The following is a 26788-nucleotide window of genomic DNA, read 5'->3' as shown; positions in this document are numbered from 1 at the left end:
GATGTGGGGATTTTCCATTCCTTAATGGCTTTAATTTTGCTAGGGTCTACCTTCTTCATGAGATACAATATGACCCAAATATTCCACCTCTTGTACTCCAAAGACACATTTGGATCTTTTTGCATATAATTGTTTCTCCTCCAATAGTTGTAGCACCCTGTCAACGTGTTCAACATGATCCTTCCAAGACTTGTTGTAGATTAGTATATCATCAAAAAATACTAACACAAATTTTATAAGGAAGGGTTTGAAAATGGAATTCATCAAACCTTGAAATGTAGAAGGTGCATTGGTAAGGCCAAAAGGCATGACCAAAAACTCATAATGACCCTCATGAGTTCTAAATGTTGTTTTCGGAATGTCTTCAGTCTTCATTCTGATTTGATGATATCCTGAACGAAGATCCAACTTGGTGAAGTAAATTGATCCATGCAATTCATCCAGTAATTCATCAATGACAGGAATGAGAACTTATCTTTAATAGTGAGCTTGTTAAGCTCCCTATAATCCGGACACATGCACCATGATCCATCCTTCTTGTGCACCAATACTACTGGAGTAGAGAAAGAACTTTGACTGGGTTGAATTATACCCGCCTCTAGCATTTCTGCAACCATATGTTCAATTTTACTCTTTTGGGCATAGGGATATCTATACGGCATGATGTTTGGAGGAACACTTCCTGGAATTAGATGAATAGCATGATCATGATCATGAATAGGTGGGAGACCTTTGGGAGTCTCAAATACCTTGGAATGATTGTCCAATACTTTTTGGAGATCTGGAGAAATAGATGATTTTGATGTGGAAACATCTAGCGAACATAATTGTGCAACTACACCTCTTTGTTCCCTTTTTAGAAGCTTTGTCATACCATTAGAGCTGATTATCTTTCCTGGTTTCCCTGCAATATCCATTAATTCAACTTCCTTTCCTTCCGCAGAAAATTTTATGAAAATTTCTTGAAAATTAAAAGCTATTGTACCCAAGGGTTGTAGCCATTGGACACCTAGTACAAAATCAGCACCTCCCATTGGAATGGAAAGCATTGGGCTAGTCAATACATATTCTCCCATGTATAGCTTGATATTATGGCACTTTCCAGAGAAATTTATCGTTCCTCCATTTTCAATCATCACTTGATACTTTGGTGCTGGATATAGGAAGAAATTCAATTCTTTTGCTATCTTACAATGAATAAAATTGTGGGTACTTCCTGAATCGATCAACACTATTACCTTTTTCTTCTTGATTTGTCCTTCCATCTTGATTGTTTGAGGAGTGGTAATTCCAGCCAATGCATTACAAGATATGGTTGGATTCATTTCTTCTTTATTTAGGCTTTGTTCCTAGAGTATATCCTCTTCTTTTGACCTTTCTTGCTCCTTTTCTTCTTCCTCTTCACAATTTATGTAGAATGATTTCTTCTCAACATACTTATGACCTTTAGTGTATTTTCTATCACAACTGTGACAAAGTCCTTTTGCTCTTTTTTCTTCCAATTGTTGTGGTGTCAACCTTATAGGTTATGGAAGGCTAGGGGCAACAACACTTCCATCTTTATAGTTGTGAGTGGTATGCTTCCTAGTTGCCATAATTTTGCTTTCCATTTTTCTTGCTAACATGAGTGCCTTCTCTAATGAATCAGGTTCCTAAAGGCGAACACCATGTTGGATATTATGCTTTAAATTCCCTATGAACACATCAATCCTATGATCCTCTGGAATATTTTTTACCCTTATGTTCAATTTTTGGAACTCCTCAATGTGCTCCATTATTGAACCCTTTTGTTTGAGACTTATCAATTGGCTAAAAAAAGTGTTTCTTTTTGTATCCTCATAATGTGCTGTCAATTCTTTCGTAAAAATTGCCCAAGTGATAATTTGTTTATGAGAGCAAAGCCATTGATACCATACAAACTGATTTGGTTCCAAATATAAAGTTTCAATACACATCTTTTGTGTGTTTTGCACATTATTGAGATCGAAAAATTGCTCCATCTGTAATATCCATGTTGCGGGATCCTTGCCATCAAACTTCCTCATATCGATTTTTGGAATATGGTGGGTCTTCAATCCAACATTAGAGTCTATGAAATCATGATTAACATTTCTTTTGTTCTCATCATGAGTTTCCTTTACTACCCTTTCACCATTAGTAAGTATTTCTTGTAGAAAATTTGTCAAATCTGTCTTCAAATCTGCCATGTTTGTCTTCAAATCTGTCTTCAAATCTATCTTCAAATCGTCCATCTTAGCTTCTACATCTTTCTTTAAACCATCCATCTTATATTCTATTACTTTTTGTGTGAGTGAAATTTGTTGCACTTGGTCTCCTAATTTTGGTATATCATGTTGCATTTCTTACTCTTCTTCATAAGTCATGCTAGAGCATTTAGGTTGGTTACTAGGTTTTTACATTTTCTTTCCTCGGGACATCAGTTACCAATAATAATGCTCTACTATGCCCTTTGAATTCCTTCAAAATAATTTTTCAAACCAAGCTTAAGCAAAAATTTAAAAAAATCTACACACCTTTTTTCACATTGTAGGAGGTCGATATTGCCTCTATGTATCTCTGTAATTTCCGATCATCCAGTTATGAAATTGTGACCTGTAGTAGACCTCTGTGTCCTCTTTCCAATGCCACCAGTTTTATCAAATTTAGATTCTCCAAGGCAGAGTTATGCACAATCTCCCAAGATGACTTGAATATAGACATTTTCAGAAGAGTGAACTTGTAGGAAGTGCCACGTGTCACTGTTTCGACCTTAGGATCTGAAAAATATTCATAAGAAACTACAGTGCATACTCTTTCTGTAATTTATTACGAAATTTCAATCTGATGCTCAAAACAAAATTTATGACTATTTTCCCAAGGTCACCTGTTTGGAATGTAATTCAGGAGTCTGCAAAAATGCCAACTTCCTTAGATCATATCTCCGCAAATGTAGCACGAAAAGCTTTGAAACTTGGACCTGCGGTTTAGAACGATTTCAGCCCAAATGGTTTTTTTTTAGCGTCTGAAACATTGTAGAAAAAAGTTATAACGCAAATGCCACAATGACCTGTTTGGAGTAGCGAAACCCTAGAATTCAAAGCTCTGATACCAAATGTTATGAAACTATCTCACAAAAAGATAGAAAAGATAGATCAACGCCTTAGAATTCAGCCTCTTCGAGGGGGTAACCTCCTTTACATTACACAAATGAATGATTCTTTGATGATTCAAATGACAAAACCTCCTTTCTATATATAGGAGTCTAAGGAGTCACAATATAACCCAGCCAACCTAACAATAATAATATAAAGGCACAAAAATAACAATAGAGGGATTCTATGGGGCACAGTAACAACAATATGGGGAAAATAGGGGCACAAAAATATTAATAAGGGATACAACTACAATAGTAATGGGGTAATCACGTGTATTATAGGGACCTAACAGTAGTAATAGAAATATCCCTCATAAAATAAACATTACTTTGTCAAAATTTAGAGAACCTTATTTATAAAACTCATGAAAGATTTACTTGAACCAATAACCTAGAACAAAACACAGAAAGAAGCTTTAAAAGTCTGAAAGCCTATTATAAAATTTCGCTAAAGACCCAAATGAAAACATGAAATAATTTCAATACCAATTACATTGTTAAGAACTCCATGATTGATTGAGAGTTAAATGTGTGATTATTAAATAACACAATACATTGCTAAAGGTTTGATTGGATACTAACAATTTCAATAATCAAGAGTCACAGACATTGCTAAAACTTCTTGATTGATTATTAAAAGCATCAACATCAAACCAATAAAAGCATTGCCAAAAACTTTCATGATTAATTATTATGAGCAACAAAAGATTGAATTTAATAAAACACACACAAAGGGAGTTACCAGAGGAGGACACACCTTAATGCAAAAGCCTCTATGAAACTTCTTAGAATGGAAGATGAGTTAATAATCACCACAAATCTATGAAAAACTCACACCACTTCTTCACGACAATACACCAATTAATATAGGAGTATATATCACAAAATATTTGGGTGCCCTCATTCTTTTGACTCTATTTTTATACCACTATGGAGCATGTTTCTACTATTAAAATAAAACAAGCCCGCAATTTCAAGGAAACAAAATAGACACAATAAAAAAAATATATGAAGAGATTGCAACAAATTAACAACAAAGGAGTTTTGAAAAAACCCTAAAAAAATTATTCAGTCATAAAACCTGGTCATCCATTGGAAAACAACCAACGAAAAAAACACTTATGACATCAAATTTACCCAAGGACAATTTTCAAAAGTTATTCCCTATAGTTTGGGGGCTCGGCACAGATAATGATGCCATATCCTCCAAATTTCCCTTAGTATCCAATCCTAAAAGACCTGAAACCCTAGCTCATATGCCTACCGCACTTTTTTGTGGAAATCACATCCCCAAAAAATAAAAAATAATATATCATTCAAACAATGTTCACCTTTTTTTACACATTGTCTTCTATTGCATGTGTCCTATTTTCATTGAGGTTGTGAATGCCTGCATCCTATTGTCATTGAGGTCATGTATTCCCCCTAGTTGTTAGGAACTTACCTTTGCCTCATGCAAACGATGGTCGGTTATTTTTTTTCCTTCTGTTGAAAGAATATTGTATTCAGTGAAAGAAAAACATAGAATACAACCCTCTTCCTCGCCTCACGCAAATGGTGGCTAGTTATTACTTCTTATTTTTTTCTTCTGCTGAAAAAATACCGTATTTAGTGAAAAAATCAGAGCATACATCCCTCTTCCTTGGTGTTTCTTAGTTGCAAATAACGAAAATTAATTAACAATTTAAAAGAGTACGGAATTTCTATCCAAGCGATGAGAAATTAAATTATCTAACTTTGTCATACAATTCTTCATTAGAAATAAAATGTGTACATAAATGATGAAGAGAAATTGAATTGGTAGACAAATATATAGTGGTGTCATGATTATCCCCTTAATGAAATGAGTATTTGACTAACTAAAGGTGGAGACAATGCCCGATTTTGAATCAGACACCATGCTTCTTCTTCGAGATCTTCCCTGATGCCTTTGCACAATATCATTGTAACAATCCCTTTCCTAATCCCAACCATAACACCAATTAAGACGAGGCAATTACTATGTCAACCCAAGATCCAAGGTGTCGTTATGAAAATGGGGTCAAAAATTTTTGATCTCTTCAACTCACTTAAAGCCTGATTTTGACATCAAAATTGTGTTTATCTTTCTAAGAGGATTCCAATGATACAAATCTTCACCTCAACCTGACCTTTACATCAAGAGATGTGACCATTATAATTATGGAAAATTAGATAGTGCGACACCATTGCCTTGGCCATGTGGGATACCCACCTATCGAATCTCCCAGCACCACTTCGCAATTATTTATTGGTTGTTGACTCGTTCATGGGTTTGGGTTCCACATTCCATGTTATGAAATAATATGGAACCATTATATATATATATATATATATATATATATATATATATCCCTGACTAATGCGACAACCTTTATTTGCTATCAATCTTCCCGTCTTCGGGCTTTGTTTCCCAAATCCTCTTCTTTTTGCACTCTCACAAACTATCCAAGGTTGACTCTTTGGGCTAACTTGTTTGTGGGTCCGTAAAACTCCAATGAATGTCTTGTCAGGGACACATGTATGCCACTTTAGCCTCGACTTACATCATCTTACTAATTATAACGTGCACTCCTCTTCAGGCTTTTAGGGAATAGCCTTTGGGCTTAAGCGTAACATAGGGGACACACCACTCAATGTGTTGTTGACCACTCATGTGTCAACTACCGCTTGAGCAGAGTATAGTGAAAAGTAGTCAACTTTTTTTCTTAAGATTTCATCATCATCTTATAACTTCTGGTCATCATAATGTAATCCAAATTCTATAGCCCTGTAGGCCTTGATGTAAAAATTATTCTAGTATGTTTATGAAGCCATGTAAAACATTTAGGTAAGCATATGATTTTTACCAAAGAGTTTCACTCTATGGAATTTTTTTTTCCTCCACCAATTATTTGTGTTTTTAAACATTTATAATTGATAGAGTTTTTCTCCCAAGCATGCCCCAAAGCTGGAGTGGGGCTCGATGGTGAGGTCTTTGGTGATTCCTAGTGTATAGATTCTATGTAAATTGTCATACTAGATCATTTGTAAAGTGTCATAACATTTGGTTGAGTCTAGAGGCCATGTTCTTATTGTCAAAATTCCCCTTCTGAATTGGGATTTTTATTTAGTATTTCATGTAAAGATGTAAAAAGTGTTGTCTATAAAGGCTCTAGGGGTGGGAGTGCTTAATTTTACACCTCAACTCCTAAAATTCTATCTAGACACACTTGAGGGTGGAAAAATATGTATAACTCCCTCTAGAGTCATTTTTATTATTTTCTCGCAAAAAATGGAAAAATAATTAGTCATAAATTAGCAAAAAAATTAAAATGAGAGAAAATATTTTTTTCTCCAAGTGAAAAAATAATAAAAAAGGGAATGTGCACTTTCCAAAAAGGGGATTAAATTGAAAGATGAGAAAGGTATCATTTCTAAGGTAGAAAAGACCCACAAAAAATTCATTGGGCCTGAAAGAAAATATTTTGTTAGGGGTAAAATGATGTTTTTGGTTCAGGTGGTTATTTTGAATCAGAGAATTTCAAGAAATTTATTTTTCAAAATTTTCTAGTGCTCCAAAATAGCTCCAGGATCAAAGATTGGTCCATTTAGCACATCAATCAAGGAAATCATTTTTTTCTAGAAATTTGTGTAACAGTAATAAAGGGTTCAAATTCTTTTCAGGAGGATCAAGCCATGGATCAATTCAACTAGCTGTTTTTTCCAATTGCAGGCTCTCACACTCTCAATTTTCTATATAAGGAATTTCTAAGCTCATTCTTTAAATATGTATGAAAAATATTAAGCTCTTGGTCAAGCAAAGCTCTGCTACCATTTTAAAAATATTTCTGAGCAATAAAATAAAGTCTTTGAGGAAAAATTATGGTGTTATTCTTTAGTTATATGTTATAATATTTTCGATCCCTTGTGCTTGATGTTCTACTAGTGTTTCAATTTTGTTATTTCCATTAGCTCTTGAAGATTCATTGGTGTACAGGTATCTTATATCATTGTTTAGATTTGGAAAAACACACTAGGTGGAGTAGATCTATTGGTTTACGGTTAAACCTATTAGCTACCTATACCAATAGGTTTCGTATTTCATGATTGGCTATGAGAAGGTCCAAATATGCTCTGCTTTGATGATTCAAAGATCACATATTTCCAAGAGAATCCAATCTGTGCTTATAGCTTGGTATGGACTTAAATTTTGATGGATGGTCCAACAGTCTAATCTGGATCATGTCATGTTTTAAATTTTCAGTTGTAGAATAGAGAAAGGAGTCTGTCCAAACTGTTTAATCTTGGCAGACAAGTAGTTTAGGTAGAGAAAAAAGGTTCCCAACAGCTTAATCTGGGGCCTTGGAAGAAATAAGGGTAGAAGTAGATAGAAAAAACAAAAGAAAAAGCCAAATAAAAGAAAAGGCAAGTAAGGGTCTGCAAGTCCAAGTGCACCCTCCAAGAAGAAATAAAAAATGCTAGGCAAAGTAGCTGGGTAAGTAGATGGGGTTGCAGAAGTGGTATTCATTCCAAGATTGAATCTTGCTGGTTTAAATAAGAAAAGCAAGGCAAGGAAGCATGTCTAACCTCCCTTCCTCCCCTCTCCATTTCATTACTAACACTCCCTCATCAGCTGAGATTCATGGAAGAGATTATGGTTTCTTGGTGGTTCTTAATCTTTTCAAAAGCCACATTTCTTGTGTAAAAATCTTTTCATTTTGATCTACTCCCTAAGCTAAGTGTTTCTCGAATAAACTTAGCTTTGTCTCCCCTAATCCACTTCTTTCATCCATAGTAACTCTAACTTTACTATATAAATCCCCTATATCACCTTTCCCCTACTAGTATTAACACCATGGTGTATAAACCCCAAATTTTGTATAAATATCCCTCCCCTTGGCATTATAGCCATATGTTCTCTAAAAAAGGAATCAAAATGACATCTGGTCACTTTGATGAACCTATACCTCATCTCTCTCCCTTGATTCAAGTCATTCCACTCATCAAACAATCATTTGCAAATAAAAACCCTATAAAAACCCCTTCCTACCCCTAAACCCCTTTGAAATTATGAAAAAAACCAAAAAACCCACTTTTGCCGCTTAACCAAAGTTGGCGCATATATTTGATTTTTCGAAATATATTGAAAAACATTGAAAAATACCATATCTAAACCTTTCCCGCTGAGCACGTGTCCCAAAAGAAATATTTGTTTATTCCTCCGCCCACGTCCGTATCCACCGATCACATCGCCCTCCCGTCCACCGTCGAATCGGACCCGTGGGATCCGACGGCCCTCATTGATATCGGAGCGGCCCCCACGATAGACGATTAGCGCCTGAGAAAATGACGAAGGGATAAGTCATGGCACGGCCACGCGTCACCCTCTCGGGTCTCTCGGAGCAGCCTCTGACAAAACTAGGGCCGTATCGTAACCACTCCGAGAAACCGTAACCACTATGGCACTTAACCGTAACCGCTATGGCACTTACCGCCCGGTTCGCTGGTCCCGCGTCAGACCCACGTCATCGCCACCCTGCCATCGCATCAGTAATCTTGTCCGCCCCTGTGCCAATGTGTCCACAACCGCATCATCCCCGTGGACCAATAGCAGCCCGCCACCTCACCCGATGACGTCATGCTGACGTCATCCCACCTTGACCCCACCTGATGACGTCAAGCTGACGTCATCCCAAAAACGCGCCAAAATGCCAAAAGTCCATATTTAGGCCAATTTTTGCGTTTTTTCATACTTTTGCTGCCAGAACTGTTGCTTTCTCTGCATGATTGTTACGTCCAAGTTATACCACCTTTGCTGAAGCCAACTTGGAGACGTCCAGCGCGCCATTTTCACAGTCATTCGTGACCATTGCTCGCTCTTTACCAGGTATTCTCCATTAAAATCCTTCATATACCTACTCTGTCTGTGATTTCCCTCGAAAGAGCTTAAGCGACATAAAACTCTCAAAATTCACCGGTGAATCTTGATGCCTAGCCCCCATTTACAACTGTGAGCTCGAAAACCACCAGCTGAGCCTTGATTTCCCGAGTTCTTATAAAAAAAAACTGTAAACTGCTCGCGCAATCGTGAGACAGTTGGTCAATCCATTAAAAACCTGCCACATAAGACAAAGTGAGACCAGACATTGGTCTTATTCATAATTCAGACAGTATTTCAATTGCTGTGTGCCCTCTTCACCCTCTGGTCCCTGAAATTCACACTTTTATTGCAAGTAATCACTTCTGTGTTGTTCTGCCTACTTCAACCAGTTCACCTGCAAGACAGAAGCTTAATAGACCATGGAAACTCCAATTGCACTGAACATCAAGCCTCTCAATGCCCCTCACAGGGAATTAGAATGGAAAGCTCTGGGAGATATGGATTATCAAATGTTAGACTGGTTTCCATTAGGCTCTAAATATAATATTCAGATGCTAAATGAGTTGAAAGCCCAACACCTTAGTGGAGCTGATATCCTAGGGATTTGGGACTCAAACTTACCCATCTACAACCTCCCCCAGGTGAATCCTATGCCTGAATTAATCCACAGATGCCAGGAGTGCTATGATCCATGCCAAAGAGCTGTCCTCAACCCTACAGGCTCAATTCTGTTCCATATCATCCCAGAGAGCATAAATGAGATGCTGCATTTCCACAATGCAAAACCATTGACCCCCCTCTACATGCAAAACTTGATAAAGAAGGGGAATAAGTTGTCAAATGACCAGATCATCAAAATCAACCAGCTGTTTGTACAACCAGGCTCTGAAACCATCAGAACTCCTCCTATTGGATATCTATATTTAAATGAATTGGGCAGAATGCTAGTGGATTTGATTAGCTATGTCCTAGGGTTCAAGGGAATGGAGGATGTGGATGAAATTGTAATGGCACTGATGTCTATATTCTCTCCTGGAAAGCCTCCTGCTATACATTATGACTATGGCACATATATTGCAGATAGGATCCATGACCAGCTGATGAATCTGCAAAGGGAAAGACTGTTTAGATATACTTCCTACATTTACCATCTATTCTTGTTTAACCAACCAGGCAGCTTCTTCATTCCCCTGAAACAAGTTAATGCCCAGGGGAATCCAAGGTCAGTTGTGTTTTGGACCTCTGTTTTTCATTGCACCTCTGTGTCACCATACACATACTGTGAGTTTATAGACTTATTCATACATCCAGCTATGACATTATTGTATGGTGTTCCCCCTCCAAGGCTAACTGATGACATGAGGAGAATTCTCCATCTAAAAAAAACCTACAACATTGGTAATTGGTACCTTTACCAAGACCACACAGTCATCAGAGTATATGGCTGTGAGTTGAAGCCTTTTAGGCTGCCAAGGTATGTCCCCATGAGGCTTTTTGCCCTTGAATACTTCAAGCAATTTGGGAATGCCGACTACCTCCACTTCCAAAGTAAGAACAAGAAGGCATAGTTGAAGGTAAGGAGCCAGCTGGGCCCTTTCCTATATAAGAGGAGGGATGGAAAGAGGAAAACAGTATCCTAGAGGCCCTCAAACTGCAAACTAGCTTTGAGTGGATACCCTATGACCCCAATCATTTTGTTTCCCTCAGGAGGATAAGATACAAATTGGGTACCTACTCACATGTGAGGAAGCCTGAGATTGAGCAGTATGCCAATGCATTAAGCTGGGAAGAGGGCACCCTAGAAGAGGAAATCACTAGTGAAGAGCTGCTAGAAAGAGAGGCCAGAAATATTCAAAAGGAAACTGACTTAGAAACTTGTGGACAGGTCCCCCTCTCATACAAAAGACAACTTGGAGCAGCTTCCTCAGCCTCAACAACACATCAGCAAGCTGCCATGAATACTCCACAGACAACCAGCAAAGGCAAAGAAAAGCAGGTGGAACAGCCACCTCCTATGACTGAAGAACAAATGGAAACACTAGTGCAGCAACAAGAAGAGATGGAGCAGCAGGGAGAAGGGCAGCAGCAAGAAGAACAGCAACAACAGGAAGAACAAAGGCAGGAATAGCCTGTCCAGCAAGAGCAAACAGTGGAAGCCCCTAAATCCACTGAACAAACTGTGCCTCCAAGGCAAGAAACTTCAGCTGAGGCATCAATCCTCCAAACTCCACAAAAGGAGGATACAAGTAGGAAAAGGGACAGAGAGACTCCCCTTACAACGTCAGCAAGTCATGGGGAGAAAAGACAGAGAATCAATCCCTTCTCAGAGGAAGAAATGCCAATAGGACAGTCTTTTGGTATGGTCCCACCCAGCAGGGAAGCATCAGCAAGTTCCTTTCAACAGGAACAGGATAGAGCAATGGGAGGAGAAGTAAGTTCCTCAAATCAGCAAAGAGAAGGTGGACCTAGCTTTAAACAGCAATTCATCGACATTAAGAGGAGAAATGAGCCCATCAAGATACAACTGTATAACCATCTATTAAACATGGCTCCCACCAATCAACAAAGACTCATGTCTGCATATGATGTGCAGGAAGGCAAAATGATCACGAGTCATTTTATGCCAACAGCAGTACAGCCCCAATCTGCCTCTGACTACTTGAGGACTAACCTGGAAGTCCTTGCTAAGGATATCCACCCAATGGACAAGATAGAACTGCATAAGCAAACGGGTGAGATGGTCTATGCTTCCTTGGCAGACAAAACATTGGATAACTACAGGCTACAAAATAGCCTTAACAATACAGCCTCTCAGCTAGAGTTGGAGAGAGCATCATCCCAGGCAAAGGACAACAGAATAAGGTCCTTAGAGGACATCATCATAGAGATGGGGAATGATCCCAAAGATATCAAGGGCATACAAGAGATATTAAAATTGAGGGATGCAGACATGGCAGCCTTGAGGAGAAAGATCAAACTCCCAGCCACAATTCACCCTCAAACAGATGATGTTGCCCAGCAAAGACATGATCAACAGGCCACTACCTTGTTGATATCTCTGTACAAGCAGCTAATCCAAACTCAGGAAAAGCTGGGAGAATCGGAGGCTGCAAAAACAACACTACAGGCAACCTTAAAACTAAGAGAAGAAGGGCAGACCTCTCAGCCTCCTCCTCAAATCATAAACCTTGAGGAAGCTGCCCCAACTACTGTTCCTCCCCCCCAACAGACTGATCAAGCTGCACCACCTACTTCAGCACCTCCACCAACAGAGCAGGCCCCTAGCTTGGACATGCAAAAGCTAAAAAATGAGATTCAAGCCCTGGAAGCTCAAATGGCAAAGCTGAATGAGACCAGGGATAAATTGGCCAAGGTGAATGACAGATATGATAAATCCAAGCAAGCAGTGGCAGAGAAGGGCAGGGAGGTGAAAGCCCTCAAAGACAGGATAAAAGAGCTAGAAAATGAGCTCAAATTAGATAAAGTTATAGCTGGGCTTAAGGCAATGCTATGGGCCAACATTGGCCAATCTATTACTGACCAATGGCAGTATATAGAGACAATCCATGAGCAGCTAGAGCTCATCCCAAAAGCACAAGCTGAAATTCACAAGTCAAGGGCTGCTCTAGGCAACATGCCTGAAGTTGCCACCAGGATGATCAATGTGCTGAATAATAGAACAAGTACTCAGCTGGCAAACATGGGAATTCCGAATAGAACTGAGACCATTCAGTTGATCAAAAGGGTTCTCACATTGAGAAATTTGGTGCAGACATTGGAAAGAAGAACCCAGGACATGCAGACCGAGGTAAAAAGATTCATGGATAAATTCTTGGTGCTGCAAAACAGAGGACTCCCTAGCTTACTGAACAGCGCAGGGAGACTGCTCATTCATGAGCAGTATGCCAAAAGAGTGAATGCATTTTCCACAAATGAAATCCATGAGAAGCCCAGCAGCTCAGAAGAAACAGGGCCAGCTACAGGACAGACTATCTACAACAAGGTAGAAAGTCTATTTTTTATAATGAATGAGATCAATCACCTGTTTGATGTGGCTCCCAATTTTTACAAGTATACAGAGGCAGAGGAGACTATGGATGCAATTCTCAGGCATCAACTCCCTACACAAGACTGGTGGACAAATACAATACAGAAAATTTTATAGACAGTGAGCCATTCACCAAATTTTGTTTTTAAAATATGAATTGTTATGCAAAGCACAGTTTAACAAAATCAGCATGCATTAAAGATTAAAGTTGAGCCAACTCAGCAAAAATTTCGGCCAACGATGCAAAAGTAGGAAACCACAGCTGGCAGAGCCGAGAAGATACAACGCAGCAAAAAGTAAAGACACATTTTCCAGCATTAAAGCAAAGCGGTTCAACCGACTCAATGACCTCCAAAGGTCAAATTACCCTCTGACAGACTTAAAGAGCAGTTATGCTGCATTCAAAGCTGTAATAACTTCTTTTCTACTTTCTGTACGAAGTAATGAAGATATTTCTCTCTCAGATGACTCAATGCCTGAGATATTTTGTATAAACATTCCTATAAAGTCCCCTTCGCATGAGTTTGCAAGGGTTGTTGTTGATTTCTCCTGAAGAAATTCTTATGCTGTAATCCTTTCAGAAGTTTAATAAAGAAAGTGATGGAATTTCTCGGATTTCTGAAGTGTTGAATACGTTCTAGTGTCTGTTGAAAACTGCTGGATTCCCGTGTATTACACGATACAATAAGTCTCTGTAACTCTCTCTGTTATGTATTTTTGATTTGTTAAAATCCATATATGTTTCTAATTTTTGAATATTGAGCAACAAGGAAAAAGAATAACTTTCAGGATTTATTCAAGGAATACCCTGAGTTCAATCTGTGTTGTTAATGAATGTTTTTCTTCAGCTGTAATCTTGATAAGTGTAATTCTTAATTGCTGCACTTTCAGAATACATCTTTCACAGTGACCTTTGTTTCAGGAATTCAAGTTTGCTCCTGTGCAACGTGTTTCACTTTCACTTCACCAGCCTAATAGAGAATTCTTAATTGCTTTCTATTGGCTGACATGCCTCACCATTCAAGTTAAATTTGTTTGTCTGAGATACACAATCGGCCCTGCAGTTTGAACACCACCAGTCCTGCATTTCAAAGCATTTTACAACTCCAGACTCCATTGCCCAATGACATATTACTCTCTAAACACTACATCTTAAGACCTGAAAGAAATCCTTCAACCAAAACATAAACCAAAACCTGAGCATAATACCTAGCCTAAAACACCATCATAACAGAGACAAATCATAAAGAGAGAGCCCTCTCTGATTGCAGTTTGGCTAGAAACTGTGATCCAAAGGTTGGTTAGTGGTTACCCCGGCCGTATTCCCTTAGAGTCAAAGGGAACAACCTGGGTGTTAACATAATTGGCAACTCCACTGGGGAGTGCTTGAAATTTTTCAATTACTATATATCTTCCATAGCTACTATCAAGCCTGAAATCAGTCAAAAGGCCTTTAATCTGTTTCTGTATCACATTAACAGCTTTAGGGAGGAGCTTTTTTAGGGAACCTTCATCTTAGCTTTGAAATATATATAGCCATTTCAAAATCTTCATCCAGTCCTAGCAGATATAAAAACTTCCTCTAAAATCCAGAAAAACAGTTAGAAACTGGCTCCTAAGAAAAATCCACGGCATACTAGGGCAAATCCTGACCCTAATCCACCCATCATTGTTGATAATCCAAATACCATCCCAAGAAACATTAGGAGGCAACAAAAGCAGGAGCAACCTGCTGATTTAACCTCAGATTCAGATCATCCTAGCCTTATCTCTACCCCATGCAAGGTCCTCTTCCGGTCTACACCTAATTCCCCTAGTTCACCATCCACATCTCAAAGTCCTCCTCTCACATCTTCATCCACTGCACATATCCCCTCGACCAACAATCTAGGTTCACCCCTACTTGTTACCCCTGTGATACCCACTATTCCTATTATCCCAGCTGCCCCTGTTAATCCTCTAAATCCTGTAAATATGGCTAACAGATATGCACCCTTGCAGATACCAGCTAATGCTGCAGCTCTACCCCAAGATTACCAAACCAAAATCTCATATTTTGACTCCAATGGCCCTCTGACAGCTGTCCAGCATGGTAAGAGGATGCAAGACCATTTTGAGACCTATGAAATAGATGATGACAGTGTCAGAATGAGGATGTTTGTTCAAAGCCTAACTGGGGATGTAAGAACTTGGTTTAGATCCCTGAATGCAAACTCCATTACAACTCCTGATGAACTGTATCAAGCCTTTACCAGTAGATGGGAAAAGAAGAAGGATCCTCTGCACATACTTGGGGAATATGACACTATCAAAAGAGGTCCCCAAGAGACTGTTTTGGAGTATTGTGCAAGATTTAATAATGTATATAACGCGATTCCACAAAATTTAAGACCTCCTCCTGATCTAGCTTTGTACAAATTCCCTGATGGTTTTGACCCTGACATGGCCTATCAGTTGAAGGAAAGGGATCCTCAATCCCTTGCAGAGGCCCAAAGGGTTGCTGTCACAGTGGAAGCCAACCTGATTGCCAAAAGAAATAGGGCAAGGTTGGAAAAGAGGACTGCTTTCAAAGAAGAACCCTCTGCCTTTGATCAGAAGCTGGATGCAATACTCAATGGAATGAAAAGATTAGGTGATAGAGTGGAATCGGTTGAAAGAAAGTCAGCATGGGAACCACCACAAAACAACCCTCCTAGGAATCCAAATTTTAGGAGAAACCAAAACCCAGGTATTTGCAAGCCCAGTACTGACCAAGACATAAGACCCCCTTTCCAAGAAAATTATGTAGAAACTTCCACATCAATAGAGCCCAATGAAGATCCTGAGATTAATTTAATGGGTCTAGATGGTGAAAGTCAAGTTTTCTTAACACAAGAAGATCATGAGGATGATGAAATCAAACTGTTCCAAACTAAATCAGGTGAATCCTTTGACTTCAAACAAGGCTATGACACTGCTGTTTATGAAGTCCATAAACAATACAAGCTGAGGAGCAGAACTGTGAATGTTAACCAGCCTGAAAAGAAAAAGGATAATAAGCAACCTGAAAGAGTCATAGTCACAGAACCTAATGACAAAATAAATTCACATACAAAAGAAGTGATTGTTGAGGAGATCACTGAACCACTGTCCTTAAAACAACAGCCTATGTTCACTCAACCTTCTCAACCCAATTCAACTATTACTCCTCAAGAGATGAGTAAAAGAGGCAAGTCCCAAAGTCAAGATAAAAATCAAGAAGAAAATTCAATGAACAAGGAAAGGACTGTCACCTATAACCCCAAGACCCAATCTGAAAAACCTTTTGATCTAGAAACAGAAATTTGCAAATTAAAGATAGCAATTCCTCTCTCAGAACTAGCCAAACATGACATCTATAAATTACAGATCAAAAAGTCCCTTCAACTCACTAGCAACAAAGATGATGTCAATGTGTTGGATGACACCCCAGAACTCCTGTTTGGCCCAGAAGTGGATGGAAAAACGGTAGTCACAGGGGTATTACCTTTCTATGTCAGCTTACATATTCATGATAAAATATTACATAATGCAATGTTTGACTCAGGTGCCTCTCACAATCTCATGCCAAAAGCAGTCATGGAAAGATTGAATCTAGACATAACAAGACCATACAAGGACCTGTTTTCCTTTGACTCCAGCCAAGTCAAGTGTCTAGGTCTCATAAAAGATTTATGTGTATCCCTGGTTCAATACCCAAACAAGACAATCCTAATGGATGTGGTAGTTGCTGATATCCCACCTAAGTATGGGATGCTGTTATCAAGATCATGGGGAGCTAAACTCCAAGGTTCCCTGCAATTAGACATGTCATATGCCACCATCTCTGTTTTTGGGCAACCAAAAAGACTGTACAGAGAAACACTAATGAAATACATGGTCAGCAGTGAAGAAAAGCCTCAAAACTTTCCTATATATGCTGTCCATTCAGACATAGACTCATACATTCTCTTCAATGACACCACAACTCCCTCAAAAGGTGAGGTTGAAACCAAGATATTCATACAAGAGAAAGACTCAAATGAAAGTATCACCACCCATGAAACAACAGTCAATCAAACACTAGATACTGCTGCTGTTCTAAATCTCAAGCATACCCAATCAAATGATGAAACTGTCCTAGAAGACAAGCTAGATGAAAAACCACAACTTCTACTCACATTTCCAGCCCATGAACAGATCATCAAATCTCCTTCCCAACAGGATATTCTATGGTTCCTTGAATTTGATGGCTCAGTCAACAAATTAGGGGCAGGAGCTGGAGTTTGGGTACACAATAAAGAAAATAGTCATGCAGAAGGCAGAGCCTATATATTGAATTTCAGATGTACTAACAACATGGCAGAATATGAAGCTCTTTTACTAGGCCTCAAGTTAGTAAAGTTCTTACAAGCTACCAGGGTTTCAATCATGGGTGATTCAGATTTAGTTATCCAACAAGTGAAGGGAAACTTTGTCACCAATGACAAAAGACTAAGGATTTATAGGTCTGCTGTTGCTGAGGTACTAAACTTTTTCTCTGAATTCCAAATTACTAAAATTCCCAGAACCCACAATCTACATGCTCATAGTTTAGCCACCTTTGCAAGTACCTGCAAGTTGCCTTTTGAGCCCCATCATTGTTTTACAGCTGAGGTAAAACACAGACCCTCCATTCCAAACAATGTTAATGATTGGCAAGTATTTGAGGATGACAAGCAAATAAACCATTTTTTAACTCTGCAGCAAGAATTTGCAGGACTAAATATTGACACTGATACAGCAAGTCAATCACAAATACTTGAGACAGCAAGTCAATCACAAATACTTGAGACAGCAAGTCAATCACAAATATTTGATGGAGCAAGTCCATCACAAATACAGTTTCAACAGATTGCTCACCCAATATCACCCAGAACAGCAAAACAAATACTAAATCCAACTATTTTCAACATAGACAACATTCAGCAAATTCAATCAATTAATGGTGAGGAAGTGGCCAATGCTGAAACTGAAATCATTGAGCTGAAAGACAATTTTATACCAACAGGCCTAACCCCACTAGAAGACATCTTTGACTCAAATGATATTCCCAGAAAACCAAAAATGCAGCCCTTAAACGCAGCCATAGAAGAATGCAACATAGGTACAATTGACAAACCCAAGATAATTAAATTATCTGCTTCCTTACCTCCTGACCAAAAGCCTAAGTACATTGACCTCTTTAAAGAGTTCCAGGATGTCTTTGCATGGAGTTATGAGGACTTAAAGTCCTATGACACCTCTGTTATCCAGCATACAATCCCTCTCAAACCTGATCAAAAGCCCTTTAAACAAAAACTGAGGAGAATCAATCCTATGCTTCTCCCAGCAATGGAACAAGAGGTACAAAAAATGTTCAAGGCAGGCATCATAGCACCAATCAGATTCTCTGAATGGATCTCCAACTTAGTCCCTACAAGAAAGAAGACTGGTGAAATTAGGCTATGTGTGGATTTGAGGAATCTGAACCAAGTATCCCTCAAAGACAATTACCCCTTACCCAAGATGGATCACATTTTGCAGAGAGTAGTGGGGGCTTCCAGAATTTCTCTACTTGATGGATTCTCAGGTTTCAACTAGATCTTAGTTCATCCTAATGATCAGGACAAAACAGCATTTACAACCCCATGGGGAACTTTCAAATATGTAAAGATGCCTTTTGGATTGAAAAATGCAGGGGCAACTTTTCAAAGAGCAATGGATATTGCTCTTTCCAAAGAGATTCATGACTTTTTAGTCATTTAACTGGATGACCTTACACCTTTCTCAAAATCAGACCAAGAACATATAAAACATTTGAGACAGATCTTCCTAAAATGCAGAAAATATGGAATTTCCTTAAATCCCAAGAAATCCCTGTTTGGTTTAGAGGAAGGTAAGCTGTTGGGCCACATCATTTTTAAAGATGGCATTAGAATTGACCCGGATAGGATACAAGCTATCCTACAAATGCCCCACCCAAGAAATATCAAAGAGTTACAAGGATTCTTTGGAAAAATCAATTTCTTAAGAAGGTTTATCCCAAACTTAGCAGAACTAATCAGATTATTAAATAACATGCTAAAGAAAGATTCAAAAGTCAAGTGGACTGTTGAAGCCAATCAGGCCTTTGAAGGTATAAAACTGGCCCTTACTCAAACCCCAGTCCTGACCAATCCTCAATTTGACAGGGACTTTATCATTTTCTCTTTTGCCTCCGAGCATACTATTGTTGTTGTTTTACTGCAAAAGGATGACCAAGGAAATGAAAAGCCAATTGATTTCTTTAGCAAAGCTCTTAGAGATGCACCTTTAAAATATCAAATCATGGAAAAAAAAGCTTATGCTTTGGTCAAAGCCATTAAATACTTTAGGATTTACATCCTTTATTCCCATGTTATAGCATATGTGCCAAGTCCTATTGTCAAAGACATTCTCACCCAAGAAAATTTAGAGGGCAGAAGAGGAAAGTGGATTGCCAACATCTTGGAATTTGACATTGAGATAAAACCTACAAAATTAATAAAAGGGCAAGGCTTGGCCAAATTAATGACAGAAGCAAATTTCCAAGCCTTAGACATTAACCAGCTGGATAGTGAACCGGAGCTGGAGACTCCAAAGATCAATATAGCCTTTGAACAATCCCCTTGGTACTCTGATATATGTTATGTATTGAAAAACCTGTGTGCTCCCCCAGGATTGTCCAGAACTAAGTGTAGGTTCTTAAAAATGAAAGCTTCTAAATTTTGTGTTATGGATGGGAATTTACTGTGGAAAAACCATGAAGGAATATTGCTAAACTGCCTAATTGAGAATGAAACTGACAATGTCATGAAGGAATTTCATGCAGGTGACTGTGGTGGACACTTGTACTGGAAGTCCACTGTGGATAAAATACTAAGGGCTGGGTACTACTGGCCCACCATGTTCTCTGATATCAAGAAATTCACCACCTCATGTCATAAATGTCAAGTGTTTGAGGGAAAGAGACAATTGTTGCCACTTCCCTTAAGGCCTATTGCAACAGAGAGACCTTTTCAACAACGGGGATTGGATTTCATTGGGGAAATTCATCCCTCATCTTCAGGCCAACATAGATGGATCTTAACAGCCACAGACTACTTCACCAAGTGGATTGAAGCTGTTCCATGCAGACAAGCAAATGATTCCACTATCATTCAGTTCTTGGAGAACAACATATTGGCTAGATTTGGCTGTCCTGACAAAATAATAACAGACAATGCTGCTGCTTTCAGATCCAAGAAAATGGTGAACTTCTGCCATAAATTTCACATCACCTTGGGCCATTCCACTGCATACTATCCCCAAGGAAATGGCCTTGCTGAGTCATCAAATAAAAGTCTGGTAAACATCATAAAGAAAGTGCTAGAAGAGAACAAAAAGAATTGGCATAAGAAGCTGGTCAATGCCTTATGGGCAGATAGACTAACAACCAAGAGATCAATTGGAACCAGCCCATATGAGTTGGTTTATGGACTAGAAGCCAAGTTTCCTTCATCACTAGGGGTGCCTGTAATGAAACTTCTTCAAGAAAGCCAAGCAGAACCAAATGATATGCAAAGAAGGATCAATCAAATAATTGGTTTACAGCAAACCAGGGACCAAGTTTTCAGCAGAGTCCAAGTTTTACAAGAGAAATTAAAGAAGGCCTTTGACAGAAGGACCAAAGCAGAAGACTTCAAAATTGGTGACAAAGTCCTCAAATGGGATTCAAGAAGAGAGGATAAGGGAAAACATGGAAAATTTGATTCCCTCTGGAGAGGACCATTTGATGTCCAAGCAGTGCAAGGAAACAATACCTATTTCCTTAAAAGTCTAACTGAAACTGACTTGGATGAAGGTCCTGTGAATGGCAGGATGCTGAAACACTATTTTGACTACCACCCATAAGTAGAGCATGAGCTTCCATTGTACATACCCAAATGTATATATTACTTTCTGGTAACATGTAAATATGAAATTTCTCAAAGTTTTCTTAAAAACTGCCAGCAAAAGGTAAATAGAATCAGAGGTCTACCAAGAAGAAAAGCACAAGTTTGGCATTTCAAAGCAGCACACTTCAAGTTTTGGGTAAAACATGTCAAGGGCCAAGGCAATCTGACCTGCTGTTCTTGGTCTTTCAAATGAAACACCATCCCCATGTGGAGCCACTGTTAGCTACCTATACCAATAGGTTTCATATTTCATGATTGGCTATGAAAAGGTCCAAATATACTCTGCTTTGATGATTCAAAGATCACATATTTCCAAGAGAATCCAATCTGTGCTTATAGCTTGGTATGGACTTAAATTTTGATGGATGGTCCAACAGTCTAATCTGGATCATGTCATGTTTTAAATTTTCAGTTGTAGAATAGAGAAAGGAGTCTGTCCAAACTATTTAATCTTGGCAGACAAGTAGTTTAGGTAGAGAAAAAAGGTTCCCAACAGCTTAATCTGGGGCCTTGGAAGAAATAAGGGTAGAAGTAGATAGAAAAAACAAAAGAAAAAGCCAAATAAAAGAAAATGCAAGTAAGGGTCTGCAAGTCCAAGTGCACCCTCCAAGAAGAAATAAAAAATGCTAGGAAAAGTAGCTGGGTAAGTAGATGGGGTTGCAGAAGTGGTATTCATTCCAAGATTGAATCTTGCTGGTTTAAATAAGAAAAGCAAGGCAAGGAAGCATGTCTAACCTCCCTTCCTCCCCTCTCCATTTCATTACTAACACTCCCTCATCAGCTGAGATTCATGGAAGAGATTATGGTTTCTTGGTGGTTCTTAATCTTTTCAAAAGCCACATTTCTTGTGTAAAAATCTTTTCATTTTGATCTACTCCCTAAGCTAAGTGTTTCTCGAATAAACTTAGCTTTGTCTCCCCTAATCCACTTCTTTCATCCATAGTAACTCTAACTTTACTATATAAATCCCCTATATCACCTTTCCCCTACTAGTATTAACACCATGGTGTATAAACCCCAAATTTTGTATAAATATCCCTCCCCTTGGCATTATAGCCATATGTTCTCTAAAAAAGGAATCAAAATGACATCTGGTCACTTTGATGAACCTATACCTCATCTCTCTCCCTTGATTCAAGTCATTCCACTCATCAAACCATCATTTGCAAAGAAAAACCCTATAAAAACCCCTTCCTACCCCTAAACCCCTTTGAAATTATGAAAAAAACCAAAAAAACCCACTTTTTCCGCTTAACCAAAGTTGGCGCATATATTTAATTTTTCGAAATATATTGAAAAACATTGAAAAATACCATATCTAAACCTTTCCCGCTGAGCACGTGTCCCAAAAGAAATATTTGTTTATTCCTCCGCCCGCGTCCGTATCCACCGATCACATCGCCCTCCCGTCCACCGTCGGATCGGACCCGTGGGATCCGACGGCCCTCATTGATATCGGAGCGGCCCCCACGACAGACGATTAGCGCCCGAGAAAATGACGAAGGGATACGTCATGGCACGGCCACGCGTCACCCTCTCGGGTCTCTCGGAGCAGCCTCTGACAAAACCAGGGCCGTATCGTAACCGCTCCGAGAAACCGTAACCGCTATGGCACTTACCGCCCGGTTCGCTGGTCCCGCGTCAGACCCACGTCATCGCCACCCTGCCATCGCATCAGTAATCTTGTCCGCCCCTGTGCCAACGTGTCCGCCACCGCATCATCCCCATGGACCAATAGCAGCCCGCCACCTCACCCGATGACGTCATGCTGACGTCAACCCACCTTGACCCCACCTGATGACGTCAAGCTGACGTCATCCCAAAAATGCGCCAAAATGCCAAAAGTCCATATTTAGGCCAATTTTTGCGTTTTTTCATAATTTTGCTGCCAGAACTGTTGCTTTCTCTGCATGATTGTTACGTCCAAGTTATACCACCTTTGCTGAAGCCAACTTGGAGACGTCCAGCGCGCCATTTTCACAGTCATCCGTGACCATTGCTCGCTCTTTACCAGGTATTCTCCATTAAAATCCTTGATATACCTACTCTGTCTGTGATTTCCCTCGAAAGAGCTTAAGCGACATAAAACTCTCAAAATTCACTGGTGAATCTTGATGCCTAGCCCCCATTTACAACTGTGAGCTCGAAAACCACCAGCTGAGCCTTGATTTCCCGAGTTCTTATAAAAAAAAACTGTAAACTGCTCGCGCAATCGTGAGACAGTTGGTCAATCCATTAAAAACCTGCCACAGAAGACAAAGTGAGACCAGACATTGGTCTTATTCATAATTCAGGCAGTATTTCAATTGTTGTGTGCCCTCTTCACCCTCTGGTCCCTGAAATTCACACTTTTATTGCAAGTAATCACTTTTGTGTTGTTTTGCCTACTTCAACCAGTTCACCTGCAAGACAGAAGCTTAATAGACCATGGAAACTCCAATTGCACTGAACATCAAGCCTCTCAATGCCCCTCACAGGGAATTAGAATGGAAAGCTCTGGGAGATATGGATTATCAAATGTTAGACTGGTTTCCATTAGGCTCTAAATATAATATTCAGATGCTAAATGAGTTGAAAGCCCAGCACCTTAGTGGAGCTGATATCCTAGGGATTTGGGACTCAAACTTGCCCATCTACAACCTCCCCCAGGTAAATCCTATGCCTGAATTGATCCACAGATGCCAGGAGTGCTATGATCCATGCCAAAGAGCTGTCCTCAGCCCTACAGGCTCAATTCTGTTCCATATCACCCCAGAGAGCATAAATGAGATGCTGCATTTCCACAATGCAAAACCATTGACCCCCCTCTACATGCAGAACTTGATAAAGAAGGGGAATAAGTTGTCAAATGACCAGATCATCAAAATCAACCAGCTGTTTGTACAACCAGGCTCTGAAACCATCAAAACTCCTCCTATTGGATATCTATACTTAAATGAATTGGGCAGAATGCTAGTGGATTTGATCAGCTATGTCCTAGGGTTCAAGGGAATGGAGGATGTGGATGAAATTATAATGGCAATGCTGTCTATATTCTCTCCTGGAAAGCCTCCAGCTGTACATTATGACTATGCCACATATATTGCAGATAGGATCCATGACCAGCTGATGAATCTGCAAAGGGAAAGACTGTTCAGATATACTTCCTACATTTACCATCTATTCTTGTTTAATCAACCAGGCAGCTTCTTCATTCCCCTGAAACAAGTTAATGCCCAGGGGAATCCAAGGTCAGTTGTGTTTTGGACCTCTGTTTTTCATTGCACCTCTGTGTCACCATACACATACTGTGAGTTTATAGACTTATTCATACATCCAGCTATGACATTATTGTATGGTGTTCCCCCTCCAAGGCTAACTGATGACATGAGGAGAATTCTCCATCTAAACAAAACCTACAGCATTGGTAATTGGTACCTTTACCAAGACCACACAGTCATCAGAGTATATGGCTGTGAGTTGAAGCCTTTTAGGCTGCCAAGGTATGTCCCCATGAGGCTTTTTGCCCTTGAATACTTCAGGCAATTTGGGAATGCCGACTACCTCCACTTCCAAAGTAAGAACAAGAAGGCACAGTTGAAGGTAAGGAGCCAGCTGGGCCCTTTCCTATATAAAAAAAAAGAGGAGGGATGGAAAGAGGCAAACAGTATCCTAGAGGCCCTCAAACTGCAAACTAGCTTTGAGTGGATACCCTATGACCCCAATCATTTTGTTTCCCTCAGGAGGATAAGATACAAATTGGGTACCTACTCACATGTGAGGCAGCCTGAGATTGAGCAGTATGCCAATGCATTAAGCTGGGAAGAGGGCACCCTAGAAGAGGAAATCACTAGTGAAGAGCTGCTAGAAAGAGAGGCCAGAAATATTCAAAAGGAAACTGACTTAGAAACTTGTGGACAGGTCCCCCTCTCATACAAAAGACAACTTGGAGCAGCTTCCTCAGCCTCAACAACACATCAGCAAGCTGCCATGAATACTCCACAGACAACCAGCAAAGGCAAAGAAAAGCAGGTGGAACAGCCACCTCCTATGACTGAAGAACAAATGAAAACACTAGTGCAGCAACAAGAAGAGATGGAGCAGCAGGGAGAAGGGCAGCAGCAAGAAGAACAGCAACAACAGGAAGAGCAAAGGCAGGAACAACCTGTCCAGCAAGAGCAAACAGTGGAAACCCCTAAATCCACTGAACAAACTGTGCCTCCAAGGCAAGAAACTTCAGTTGAGGCATCAATCCTCCAAACTCCACAAAAGGAGGATACAAGCAGGAAAAGGGACAGAGAAACTCCCCTTACAACGTCAACAAGTCATGGGGAGAAAAGAAAGAGAATCAATCCCTTCTCAGAGGAAGAAATGCCAATAGGAGAGTCTTTTGGTATGGTCCCACCCAGCACGGAAGCATCAGCAAGTTCCTTTCAACAGGAACAGGATAGAGCAATGGGAGGAGAAGTAAGTTCCTCAAATCAGCAAAGAGAAGGTGGACCTAGCATTAAACAACAATTCATCGACATTAAGAGGAGAAATGAGCCCATCAAGATACAGCTGTATAACCATCTATTAAACATGGCTCCCACCAATCAACAAAGACTCATGTCTGCATATGATGTGCAGGAAGGCAAAATGATCATGAGTCATTTTATGCCAACAACAGTACAGCTCCAATCTGCCTCTGACTACTTGAGGACTAACCTGGAAGTCCTTGCCAAGGATATCCACCCAATGGACAAGATAGAACTGCATAAACAAACGGGTGAGATGGTCTATGCTTCCTTGGCAGACCAAACATTGGATAACTACAGGCTACAAAATAGCCTTAACAATACAGCCTCTCAGCTAGAGTTGGAGAGAGCATCATCCCAGGCAAAGGACAACAGAATAAGGTCCTTAGAGGACATCATCATAGAGATGGGGCATGATCCCAAAGATATCAAGGGCATACAAGAGATATTAAAATTGAGGGATGCAGACATGGCAGCCTTGAGGAGAAAGATCAAACTCCCAGCCACAATTCACCCTCAAACAGATGATGTTGCCCAGCAAAGACATGATCAACAGGCCACAACCTTGTTGATATCTCTGTACAAGCAGCTAATCCAAACTCAAGAAAAGCTGGGAGAATCGGAGGCTGCAAAAACAGCACTACAGGCAGCCTTAAAACTAAGAGAAGAAGGGCAGACCTCTCAGCCTCCTCCTCAAATCATAAACCTTGAGGAAGCTGCCCCAACTACTGTTCCTCCCCCCCAACAGACTGATCAAGCTGCACCACCTACTTCAGCACCTCCACCAACAGAGCAGGCCCCTAGCTTGGACATGCAAAAGCTAAAAAATGAGATTCAAGCCCTGGAAGCTCAAATGGCAGAGCTGAATGAGACCAGGGATAAATTGGCCAAGGTGAATGACAGATATGATAAATCCAAGCAAGCAGTGGCAGAGAAGGGCAGGGAGGTGAAAGCCCTCAAAGACAAGATAAAAGAGCTAGAAAATGAGCTCAAATTAGATAAAGTTATAGTTGGGATTAAGGCAATGCTATGGGCCAACATTTGCCAATCTATTACTGACCAATGGCAGTATATAGGGACAATCCATGAGCAGCTAGAGCTCATCCCAAAAGCACAAGCTGAAATTCACAAGTCAAGGGCTGCTCTAGGCAACATGCCTGAAGTTGCCACCAGGATGATCAATGTGCTGAATAATAGAACAAGTACTCAGCTGGAAAACATGGGAATTCCCAATAG

The sequence above is a fragment of the Pinus tabuliformis genome, chromosome 6, assembly GCF_031772625.1.
Source record: "Pinus tabuliformis cultivar Carrire ecotype Pingquan chromosome 6, CPIR1, whole genome shotgun sequence".
Taxonomy (NCBI): Eukaryota; Viridiplantae; Streptophyta; class Pinopsida; order Pinales; family Pinaceae; genus Pinus; species Pinus tabuliformis.
The sequence above is the reverse complement of the archived record's forward strand: the minus strand, read 5'-3'. Positions refer to the sequence as shown.